The sequence below is a fragment of the Lissotriton vulgaris genome, chromosome 4_1 (assembly GCF_964263255.1).
Source record: "Lissotriton vulgaris chromosome 4_1, aLisVul1.2, whole genome shotgun sequence".
NCBI classification, from domain to species: domain Eukaryota; kingdom Metazoa; phylum Chordata; class Amphibia; order Caudata; family Salamandridae; genus Lissotriton; species Lissotriton vulgaris.
In genome coordinates this window covers 126,487,065-126,499,314 of record NC_141691.1, presented here as the reverse complement: position 1 = coordinate 126,499,314, position 12,250 = coordinate 126,487,065, and the positions used below count along the sequence as shown (strand labels likewise).

The window sequence follows — 12,250 nt, the reverse complement described above, 5'->3', positions numbered from 1 at the left end:
TTCGCCCTGAACCCCCACATGGGAACAAACGATCCATCAACAGGTTGTGATGGACCATATCGAAGGCCGCAGAGAGATCCAACATAATCAGTGCTGCATTGCCTTCCTGATCCAGAGCCTCCCTGACTTCTTCAGATTTTATGAGTGCTGACTCTGTGATGTGTCCTTCTCTGAATCGGTATTGAGTAGGGTCCAAAGTATGATTTACATGGAGAAAGGCACTAAGCTGTGAATTCATTGCTTTCTTTACCAATTTTGCCGGCAGTGGAAGGCGAGAGCTTGTCGGAAATTGTTGGGATCCTTAGGGTCTAAATTGTGAATTTTCAGCAATGGAAGAATCGAAGTTAGCTTGCATGTTTTAGGGAAATGCCCTAATTCAAACATGGGATTAAATATGGAGGTAAGCGATATGGCAATAGGCCAGGGGATAATTTAATTAGAGATACTGGGCAGGGATCATAAGGGGAGCCTGAACTTGCAGATGCAAGAAGCTTTATTGTATCATTTGTTGACAGTGGAGTAAAATTATCCAAAGTGGAAAGAAGGCCAGTTACTGGTTTAATTCCTGCAATTGAAACCTCCGTCCGTCCTGACGGGGAGTGATTAAAGGCCGAGAAAATAAGCGCCACCTTTTTAGGAAAAAAGTTACAATTTCCTCACATAACTCCAGGCTTGACTGAATTTTTGGTGAACAAGGGGAGATCAATCTTGATACAGTTCTGAAAAGTTCTTCAGATGGACTTTTGGCTAATTTAATTTGGTTTGCAAAGAACACATTTTTGCATTTATTAGTAGTTGTTTGTAAACCATGAGACCTTGTTTCTATACTTTTTTCTCAGCTTCCTTATAGTCTTTCCTCCAATTGCGTTCTTGACGCTTACAAATGAGTTTCTGTTTCCTTAGTTCCTCAGTGTACCAGGGGGCAGTTGGTTGGGATCATTTATGATGCAATGTTTTCACTATAGCTAGTTTTTTGCAGGATGTCTCCACCCAATTCGTATACCACAAAGTGGCCTCCTCCAACTCTGTGGGCAACGGGCGGCAGTAGTAGTGAGCAGATCTACTAATTCTGTGCCCTGAATTTTGTTTCACTCTCTAAGCTCAATCTGACTCTTAGGGGCCGCCATGTTGTCGAAGTGATCAGGAAGGGCCAGCTCGAATTGGATTGCTGCATGGTCTGTCCAGACAAGTGGCAACAACCAGTGCAGGTCGGCTGTGGGTGGTTTGAAAAAAATCCTATCCAAAGTGTGTCTTGCAACATGGGTGGGACCAGTGACATGTTGTATTAGGTCGCCACTTCTCATCATATCTAACAGGGCTACTGCGTACGGATCCAGGTAATAGTTAAAGTCCCCCAGGATAGTAAATACATCAGCGCAGAGCCCCTCCTCTAGCAGGGCTCCAACCGAGGTTAGAAATGTATTCCTGGGTCCTGGTGGTCTGTACAGTAAAATGCCCTTAAAAGAGTGATGATGGGAGAGGCAAAAGCTAAAGGAAAGTGCTTCACAGGCCAAACTCAAAGCTGTGTGAAAGGCCCCTTGAGTGAGTTGTGGTATATTACTGCCAGCCCCCCCCCCCCCTCTCCTAATTGGCTATTTAGTGTGTGGCAGAGGAACCCAGGTGGAGTGGCGTTGATTAGGTCAGGGCCTGAGGCGTTGTCTGTCCACACTTCTGTGACAAATACCAATTTTATCTCATGTTCTTCCAAAGGCATTGCGCACTCTAAGCTATGCTTTACCAGAGATCTAGCGTAAAGCAATAAGCATTTACGTGAATTTCCCTTGTGCCTCTCAGTTTTCACCCATTTCCATGCCTTTGCCTTCTTAGGTTTAATTGCCTGGAAGAGAAGTCGGGGAAGAGCGATGTTACAATTGGAGCAGGTAACTGAGGGAGACGTGGGCTTTGTATAGAATGTAAGACACTTACAGCCAGTTTCCTTACCTACAGGGTTCAGGTCGAGTAGCTGGGCCTTGGAGTACTTTAAAAGGGTAGCGCCGTCTGGTTTAAGATGGGCAGGAGGGCTAGTGCTGAGCGTGATCCGAGCGCGGAGGGGCACAGACGGGCTTGCCTTTGGCACGCCTTCAGCGCACCAGTAACACGCCCGCTGCGCGGACGTGACCGGCTGAAACAACTAGCCCGCTGACCCAAGATGGTGGCCCCGCTCTGACTTGCGGGTACCACAACCGATTGTTTCTCCTTTGTTAAGAGATGGGTAACCAGGGAGTCTAACCACGCATAGAGAACACTGTCTTCGGATTGGTTTGTTTGGTGGAAACTGATATGGAGAAGCCTTGTAGAATCATCTTTCATGCTTTCATTGTGTGCTCTTTAGAAGAGCAGACTGGACCCTTTTCTGACTTTGGCTGAGAGAAATTTCTTCCCACCTCTGTTGATTTCCCCATGACTAGACTGTTGAGCTTCATGCTTGAGCACTTCTTCCCTTCTACCCTAAACTTGGCCTGTCTGATGCTGACACCTTCCTCATAGAATTTCCCATTGCCACTTTCGATACTTTATTTAGCTTAAGGAGCTCCGTTATGGAACCTGCTTGGGTGACATTCTGCTTGCTGTAAATCATTTTATTGTGCATCTTTTTCCTTATAATATATGCAAAGTCAGACTGCATGATCATTTAAATATGTATGCATTTACAATATACTTCTTCAATTTTGTTGATTGATTGAACTTGTAGTTTGAAGTAAATTGTTATTAAAAGCCCTAAGGTTTGGACTCCATCGTCTCTGTATATTGGTTTCACTGTTCTTGAACTGCATTGCTGATGTTAGCTTAAAGCTGACAATCAAAGGTCCATAATATTTTGTTTCTTTTCCTGTTTTGTGGATAACGTTCACAAAGTCCCCTTATAAAAAAACCTCAACTGCCTTTACCCATACCCACCCTAAACTCTAAAAGCTCCTTACCACCCCTTACCCTTAAAATGATCTACTCTCCCTTAGCCTTGCCACCCAGATCCCCGACATCCCTTAAGCCCTTAAATACTATTTTTAATGGCATGATAGTTATGATATTTAAAAAATAATTACTTCCCTGCGTGGTAAAGTATCGAAAAGTGCTTGCGTGGTATTTACCTGTGTGGTACTTACCTGAATGGTACCTTCGTGTGAGGTAAAGACCACATGTAAAAGCTGCATATCCTCCTGAAACATTCTGAAAATGTCCTGTTAAAAGATGAGATGACTCTGTGGAAGAGCTGAAACGGTCCTGATGAATACACTGCAGTGCTGCTGTGAAGTACTGATGGTCGAAGTGCTAAATTAATCAAACATAACCCTCCAGTCACATATCTGGGTTAAATCCATCATTTTTTTTGCTCACCATGCCATTCCAGTTTAGATCCATCCTTAAGCAAATCAGTCTTGACCCTGTACCCCATGTATACAGTCCATCCCGAAATGCCAGGCCAGGACTTCCCTGGAACAATAACAAGCATCCTGGAACAGGTTTCGGGGTAACAGCCTTGCTAGCTTGAACTTGAAGGCGTAGCTAGCACTGGACCCACGTCTGGTCATACCCTTCTCACAAATGTAAAGAGAACAGATGATGGACGGAATGCTGAATCAAACATTCGCCCCAGTCACAGATCTGGGTTAAATCCATTGTTAATTTGCACGCCACCCCATTCCAGTTCAGACCCAGCCATATACAAATCAGTTTTGATGCTATTCCCCATGGGAACAGTCCAGACCGAGCTGCCAGGCCAGAGCTCCAGGGGGTTCCCTCAGCACTGTGCACGGGCCTGAGAGCTCCGAAGGGTGGGCGCCCCTCCATGCACTGGGCAGGGGGGCACACGTTTCATGACACTATTGCCCTGTGGAATGGGATGTGGAGCCACTAAAACTTTCATTTCTCACAGATATTCTAAGGATTTGGACTGAATTGGGGCCCACTGAGGGATGGTGTCCGCGTGCTCTGAAAGGGTCTGCATTGTGCCCCTGTCTGTGTTACTCCGCCTTACCCCTCCCAAACTCGTCTGTCACTTCTACCAGATCTCCCTATCCAGCTATTATCGCTTTTATTTTTTCTTCTATTTTCCTCCTCACTCCCTCAAGCTCCTCTGGTTCACTAGCCCCCCCCCCTCCCCCTTTTGGCTTCTCCTTCCCCCACACCTCCTGCCATTGTGATCATCACGTTCTTTTTTTAAAGAAAAAGAAAGAAAAAAATATATTTTATAATTTTTGGAAGAAACAACAGCAGCAATTGGCTTTTTCGGTCTTTCACATATAAAATAACACATTTTTTTTTTTACACCTTCGAGAATGGCATCTCCCATCTTGCACCGTTGAATTAAATAAATGGCAGCTGTGTCATGCAGTTTGCATGTATGCGATATGGCGGATTCACATTAGTACGTCATCAGGCACTTCCCCACATAATGGAGCAACCCATGAGCAGCCTGGGAAACAAGAAAGGGGTGACTACTTTGATAGGTGATCCTGCTCCCCTGAAATGTCTTCTCCTTAACGCTAGATCACTAATCAAGCATAGCACCGAATGTGCATTGAATGTGCATTGTTCCTTGAGGAACACGGCATTATGCTGGCCCTCATTACGGAGTCCTGGACAGATAAAGCTTCTGGACCCGATTTAGTTAAAGCTCCACCCCCAGGGTTTCTTATCTATTTCGCAAGGTAGACCGATTGGGAGGGGTGGAGGACTGGCAGTTATTTATCATAATACCCTAGAACCCTCTTTCCTTACAGCCTCTAACGTGGCCTGTGAAGCATTGACGTTCAGTGGTCCTACCCCCTGCCACGATACATTTAACGATTCAGAAAAGGTGGTGGTGATGAACAGAGTGTCTGAATTAAGCAGACCACTCTTACCCAGTCCAAAGATCAGGGCTTGATCCATCACCGTTATTTAGCTCACTGCACCAACCCAGCTCAGAACCTGGCTGTATGCAAATTAGTCTGTCCCTGGCCCAGTGCATCATGGGAACAGGGCAGACCAAACTACCAAGCCAATTCTTCACCAGAAAGGAGACAAGCTTCCGGGGACCGGTTTCTGGCATTTCAGCTGTCGTCGGCCCGGCTTGCTTGAATCCTGATGGTGCAGTGAGCAAGGGACTCATGTCTGAGTATACCCTGCCACACCTATAGTGGCCAAAAACGATTCAGAAAAGGGGGTGGTGATGAACAGAGTGTCTGAATTAAGCAGACCACTCTTACCCAGTCCAAAGATCAGGGCTTGATCCATCACCGTTATTTAGCTCACTGCACCAACCCAGCTCAGAACCTGGCTATATGCAAATTAGTCTGTCCCTGGCCCAGTGCATCATGGGAACAGGGCAGACCAAACTACCAAGCCAATTCTTCACCAGAAAGGAGACAAGCTTCCGGGGACCGGTTTCTGGCATTTCAGCTGTCGTCGGCCCGGCTTGCTTGAATCCTGATGGTGCAGTGAGCAAGGGACTCATGTCGGAGTATACCCTGCCACACCTATAGTGGCCAAAAACGATTCAGAAATGGGGGTGGTGATGAACATTTAAAGCGCGCCTCCTGTACCACCTTCCGGGCCCCATAGGTGCTTTTTTAGAGTCTGTGGGAACGCTTCTGGAGGAGGGATTCTGTGCTAACTCTTTCACGGTACTGGGGGATTTCAATTTTTATCTTGAAGATCTCACTGACACTGATACTATAAAGTTGGAACAAGTCATGAGCGGGATGGGCCTTAAGCAGCTGGTAGAAAGCCCCACCCATATGGCTGAACATATGTTAGATGGCGTATTCTCCAATTATTCTAACCTGACCTGCACTGAGGTCCTGCCACTTCCCTGGACAGATCACTCTGCCATTCTATTCAACCTGGCACGGCCAGCCCACCATCATCGCAAATTAGAGCCCAAGGAACAGATGGAAATAAGGGCCTGGAAAGATATCGATGAACTAGAGCTAGGTAATTTTCTAAAACCCACAGTCCACAACTTTCCACCAAGAGTCGATGAAGCCACGACAGCCGATACAGAATGGATAGAGGCTGCTTGCAGCAATCCAGCACCGGTAAAAATGTGGTCCCCTAGGTGGGTCACACCATCAGCTCCATGGTATACTGAAGATTTGATAAAGTTAAAACTAGATTGCAAATGACTTGAGCGAGCTTGGAGAAAAGGCTACACTAAGAACGATAAAGAGGCGTATAAACTAAGTCTTATGCTCTACAAAAAAATACCCCTTGATATTAAAAGGTTATTTTTCGCTGAGCAGATTAGAAAGGCAAAATCCTCTTCCTAAGAACTGTTAAAAAGCATAGCTAAACTCACTTCCCCCAACACACCTTAAACACACAGCACCCCTGAATTATGTGAAACGTTATCTAGGTTTTTTAAACAAAAGGTGGAAGCCATCTTCTCCTCTTTTGCGGACATAATGAAAGAGGAAAATGAGGCATCAGCTATGGTTATACCTAAGATCCAAAACAATATCGATATTGGATAGCTTTACGCCACTGGAGACACAAGAGTCTATTAACCCGTTAACCGCGGCGGTAATTCCGCCGCGGTGGGGGCGTTTCCGTGCGTGGATGGGGCGCCGTCGGCCAATGGCCGTCGGCAGCACTGGGCAGGTAGTGTTGCCGTCGGCCATTGGCAGACGGCAGAAATTAAGGGGTTAAACTCCTGGTGTTGATCCGCTCTGGATCCCCCATGGACCCCTGCCCCGCATTTGTGAGCAAACTAGTCCCGGAGATTATTGGGACTGCTCTTACCCCCCTGTTTAATACTATTCTTAACACAGGGCAGTTTCCCAAAAGATGGAAAATCGCATCCATCCTCCCACTGCTCAAAAAAGAAAACCTTGATCCGAAGGATCAAAGCAACTACAGGCATATCTCACACTTTTCTCTTCAGGCAAAAAAGTTAGAAAAAGCTGAGAACATCTAGACACACAGCATACTGGATCCAACTCAATATGGCTTTCCGGCTGGTCATAGTACAGAGTTGGCATTGATTAAATCAACAGAGGAGGTAAGAGAGGGCTTGGACCAGGGAAGCACCGCGATACGCATCATGTTGGATCTCTCGGCGGCCTTCGATATGGTCCATCATGAGATTTTGATGGACCGTATATCAGAAGCAGGGGTTCAAGGCAATGCTTGGAAGTTTCTGAAATCTTTTCTTACCGATAGAATCCAAACGGTCAATTTGGATAAAAAGAAGTCTGAACCTTTTTCCCTAACATGTGGAGTTACGCAGAGGTCGGCCCTTAGCCCTACACTTTTTAATATATACGTTAACATATACGTGTCCCCTCTGGCAGCCTTAATAAGATCTTATGGGTTTCACCTGACGTCCTATGCCGACCATACCCAAATAGTGTTATCCTTCCACATCGGCCAGGAAGGCAAAACGGGAATTAGATGCCACGATTGGATGAAAGCCATCGCGGGGTGGATGTCATCAAACTGTTTGAAACTAGATTCAGGAAAGACAGAGGTCAATATATTTGGGAACAAAGTGCACCTCCCAGTTCCTGCCAAGAAAGTGAAGAACTTGGGAGTGATTGTTGATGACAGACTCACATTCGGAGACCAGTTAAGTGGGGTTTTCTCTGCAAGCTTTTTCCTTCTCAGAATTTTGAAAAAACTAAAGTTCCTTCTCCCGAAAGCAGGGACTGGCCATAGCGGGCGCCGGGCAATCCCCTGGTGCGCCGCACGGGTGGGGGCCGGTTTTGAGCCTCTGGGGGCCGATTTTGTTACAGGGCCATTTTTGCAGCATAGCTGCAAAATCGGCCCTACACCAAAATCGGCCGAAAACCGGCCCCCGGCAAAGAGCTCGGCGGCACATCCAACCACCCGAGTGGGGAGGGGGGCCGACCGAGCACTTTGCCAGGGTCGGTTGTGGTTCCCAGTCCGGCCCTGCCCGAAAGACAGCCTTAGGACAGCAGTCACTGGTCTGATTCTGTGCCATTTGGACTACTGTAATGGTCTGTACTTGAACATCCAAAAGAGACACATGAACAGGCTCCAAATGGTGCAGAACGCGGCCGCTAGGCTGCTGACGGGTACTCCCAGGTTTGTTTCGGTAAAAAAGGGTCTCAGACATTTCAACTGGCTCCCAGTAAAACAACAGGCGCAGTTTAAAGCCCTCTGCACTGTTTTTAAGGCCCTAAATGGTGCAGGCTCGGACTATTTGAACCAAAGGTTCAATTGGTAAGTTCCTGGAAGAACTCTGCCCGCTATGAATGCTAGACAAGTGTTCACCCCGTCAAAAAAGCCAGCTGGGGTGGCAGGAGCTTTATTACAGGCGCCGCAAAAGATTTGAACAATTTACTTTCTTACTTGAGGAATGCAACCAAACTCCTAACCTTTAGGAAAGGGCTGAAAACCTGGCTGTTTTTGGAATAGTCTTCCTCTATTACAAGCAACCAATTAGGCAGTGCTCAGCGCCAGGGCACCTTAGGGTAACAGTCGCGCTCTAGAAATTGTAATAACATAACAATAACAGCTGGGCTGTCTTAGTGTCATGATATCCACACGTGCATTTAATTGAATCCTGGTTGGTGCAGTGTCGAATAGAGATCTGTGTATGGTTAGTGCTGTAAGGTCCCAGTCTGTGATAAAAAGCACTGTGAACATGTATGTCATTATTTTAAACTTGCAGTTCACACAGCATAAGACAGACTGTTACAAAATGCACAAAACGGTTTAAGATAAATAGTGCTTTCAAAATTTAGATTTAGCTATACCCAGACTGTACATAGTGCAATGTTTTTTTATGTGTGCCCTGTAAAAATACACAAGTCACAGCTTAGCTGGTAACTCTTAAGCGCTACCACTCTAAAATGATAAATCGGTGTCATCAGGAAGCTTCACGTGATTCCGTAGATTAGAGCCAATGCCGGCTTCCAAGCACACTTTACATTTCAGTTTGACCAGTTGCACACATTTACATTTCTTTCAGGCAAAGAGGCACCCAGACAGCAAGGCTTGTTTAGCTGTTTGCCATTCCCTTGGTTTCACAACACAGGAGACTCCCCTGCCGTATACTTCAGCTGAGGTGTTTCAACTTTCAGAATTAATCTGGGGACGGGTGCCTTTCCACAAAGAGTAGAGGAACTGTTTTACTTGAATTAAAAAAAAAGTATGGACAGGTCGGGCCCCTCAGATCCCGCCCACTTCGACCTCTGCTTAGTAGTTGATCCATAATGGTGTGCTCTAAATGGCGGCGCCACCTCCTGCATGCGTATTTTCTGTACCAGACAGGGCTGTTCGTCATGTGCCCCGCTCATCTTAACACCTGCATTAGTAGGCGCATTTGACAGCGCATAGATCTGCTGGGGTGGCTTCTACTGCCTCCGGCTTCTCGTTTGATTTATGTGTGAGTCCAGAATAAAGGCTATTGGGATAGTGAGGAACAGAGGTGGCTATTGAGAGCCCCATAGGTGCTCCGTGGCCGCGGTGAGGACTTGGTGCTTGGTCAGGTCACGCTGAGCTAGAACGCTGACCCGCCTGACGTTTGTAATCCCAAGAAAGTCAGGTGTAGGCCCGGTGCGGTACCCTAAGGAATAACCCGTAACGGGGGAATGAACACATATTTAAGGTGCATTCATACCCAATCGATGCCCATTTCGGTTCTTTTTGTAGTCATATGGCTGTTTCCTGCTGTTTTAAAAACGCATTGGCACCTCCGGCTGAGGGGCCCGCTTCGCCTTGGACACAGTGTGCGCCCACCCACCCCTTGGTGTTGTTGCAGCTGCGCCGCGTTGAACAAACCCCGCGCCCCACTCGAGGCAGACGCACGTCTCAGCTGTACATGAATCACCCCGGAGGCTAATAGAAAAGGCGCACGTGAGCAGCGTCCCCAGTGACACGCGCATGAACAGACTCAAAGGTGTGCCCAGGGTCACCGGTGCTGGTAGATGATGGTAATGTCTCTGCAGCATCGCCAGGGCCGTGCGCAATTAACCAGGCTGCACTATCTGCACAACCATGCAGGCCTACTGCCGCTGGCACAAAAGGCATTGCCAAAGCCATTTGTCGCCACTTTTAGTTGCCAAGGCCGACCAATTGGTTTTACTGGTGCTTTTTGTCGATGCTGTTTATCGTCGTCAAACAGAGAAAACAAATGATTTAGCTGATGATGTGCAACAGCAGTAAAATAAACAAAAAGTGCACGGGGGAGAGGATGTGGCCTAATGGCTAGCGCTGGCAACTGGAGCTTGGGAGCCATGTTCCAGTCTCGGCGTCGGATCAGTATTCCGTGGTTCTGGGCAAATCACGTAACCTCCCCGTGCCTACCAAAAAATGATGAATGTGTCTTTGTGTAACGTAATTGGTGCTCATGTAAAGCGCTCCAATACCAGGCTCCGGGTCGAGTTCGCGCTATATAAATCTGCATTTTTTTTTTTAATGAACTGTGCATGCATCATAATGCACGCCTCGGCAGGGGTAGTAAGTGCTATACAAATGCAATGCTGTGGCTGTCTGGTTACAGACACAGACCTCTGCAGTGGCTTACCTAATTGAGGTTTCATAATGTATGATTAGTGCATATCCCACGGATTACCTTATCTTGCATCTATTTTTCTTTTAATCTGTGCGTTATTTGCTATGTGAAAGAATGAAAAAAGTTACAGAATATTTAGTTTTTTTTAGCCACACCTTTGACCTTGCCCCAAGCCTACCCACCCGCTCCCTGTGTGCACCGCATTACAGTTCTTATACTTTTTTTATGCACTTCAAACAATGATCCTGCCATAACTCGTTAATTAAAAAACATATCTCAAAAAGGCCTCTCCGGCCCACGCCCCCATACAATGGTTAAAAGCCCGCCCCACACGCTACTCGGGTCAATTCACAAGGAATCTGTGACTGGCAGATTTACTTCTACGCTGTGCATAGATTTATACATTTTAGGATAGTCATAACAAGTCCTAGGAGTACGCCTGGTGATGCATTTTATGATTGTTAATGTCTTGGGAGCGCCCATCACTCAGGCACAATGAGCTTCCAGTGCTCTGTGGGAGGCTGAATCCCTGTCCCTCGCGTGCTGCGGGGGCCCAAATTACCCCCCCCCCCTCTTCTGGGCCTGCAGCACACGCCAGCAGAGGCCACGCACAAGTCACACGGCTGGCAGAGTTCTGATTTCAGTGACCTTGTTATACACAAAGTCAGTGTTCTTAATGAATGCAGCGTTGAGGGGCCCCCGCAGACATCACCGGGGCGGGCCCCTAAACACAGGCTACGGTACAGAAACTATAGGCACCCATACTCCGCAAGGTGCAGGCAGTTATTGGACCGATGTTCACGAGAGGCTCACACAACGGCTCTCACCACACGGACACACGCATTCATTCACCAAATCACCGTGAAAATAAATACTCACAGGCCTGGGTTATCCGGAGCGCTGGCCGGGGTTTCTGGGGGGCATGATGATGCCCTGTGGCCTTTGTGAGGTGCGGGTGACCCGTCAGACCTGACCCCGGCCCAGTTCTGCCGCTCCCCTCTCTCGGGCGCCTTGACACCGACGCCCTGCTGCTGCGGCGCTCGAGCCCCAGGTGCGCGAGGGGAAGCGGGCAGGGCAGTGCCAGGGAGTCCAGGGGCAGGCTGGGATGGCTTCTCGGTCCCCCTTCCCTTCTCCACGGTTCGCTGACAAGTGACATGCCACGCGGCGATAATGGACACAACGCGGCTAATTTTAGCCGAGGAATGCGTCCGGGCCGCATCCATTCTTGGACAGTGCCTCGGCGGCGTCAAATATAGAGGGGCAGGTGCCCCGCTCGGGGGAGGTGGCAGGGGCTGCTATCAGTGGGTATTTCAATTATGCGCCCCCTGGCATGTGGCCACGGCCCGGGGGTCGCCGTTTACAGCCACCCCGGGCGGCGCAGAGCCACTTAAGAGGGTCCCAAACTAAACCAGCCACCGACTGTCCCGGGAGTGGCACGGGCAGACCTGCAGCTTTTCACAAGTACTTGTGCCCTTCCTCCAAAGTGCTCCTAATGTGCATCGCTGCCTGCCTCTTGCACCACTTTCTGCTCCATATTTCATTTTGTATGTTATTTTACCTTTTATTTCTTCTGTTCCTTTTTTTCCTTCTCTTGTGGCTTACTTCTTTGTTCTCCAACAATCGTTTTTCTACTTTTCAATTTGTCATTTTCTGCCATCTCCCATATTTAATTCAGATGATAATCCACCTGTCTAAGCCCCTAAGGATGCTTTGACGGGAAATAAAACTGGAACACCCTCCTGGATACATTTGCAGCAGGGACGGGGAGAGAAAATGCACCATGTCTGC

At 47.7% G+C, this 12,250-nt stretch overlaps 1 protein-coding gene across 1 annotated transcript in view; it reads right to left on the bottom strand.

Moving 5' to 3' along the window:
- Nucleotides 1–11,594, bottom strand: part of ASB12 (ankyrin repeat and SOCS box containing 12) — a 31,025-nt gene extending 19,431 nt beyond the window's left edge. The window contains exon 1 of the mRNA XM_086918378.1: nucleotides 11,342–11,594. The gene's annotated coding sequence lies outside the window, so the exon portion shown is untranslated. The remainder of the gene's footprint in view (nucleotides 1–11,341) is intronic.
- Nucleotides 11,595–12,250: the final 656 nt, after the last annotated feature.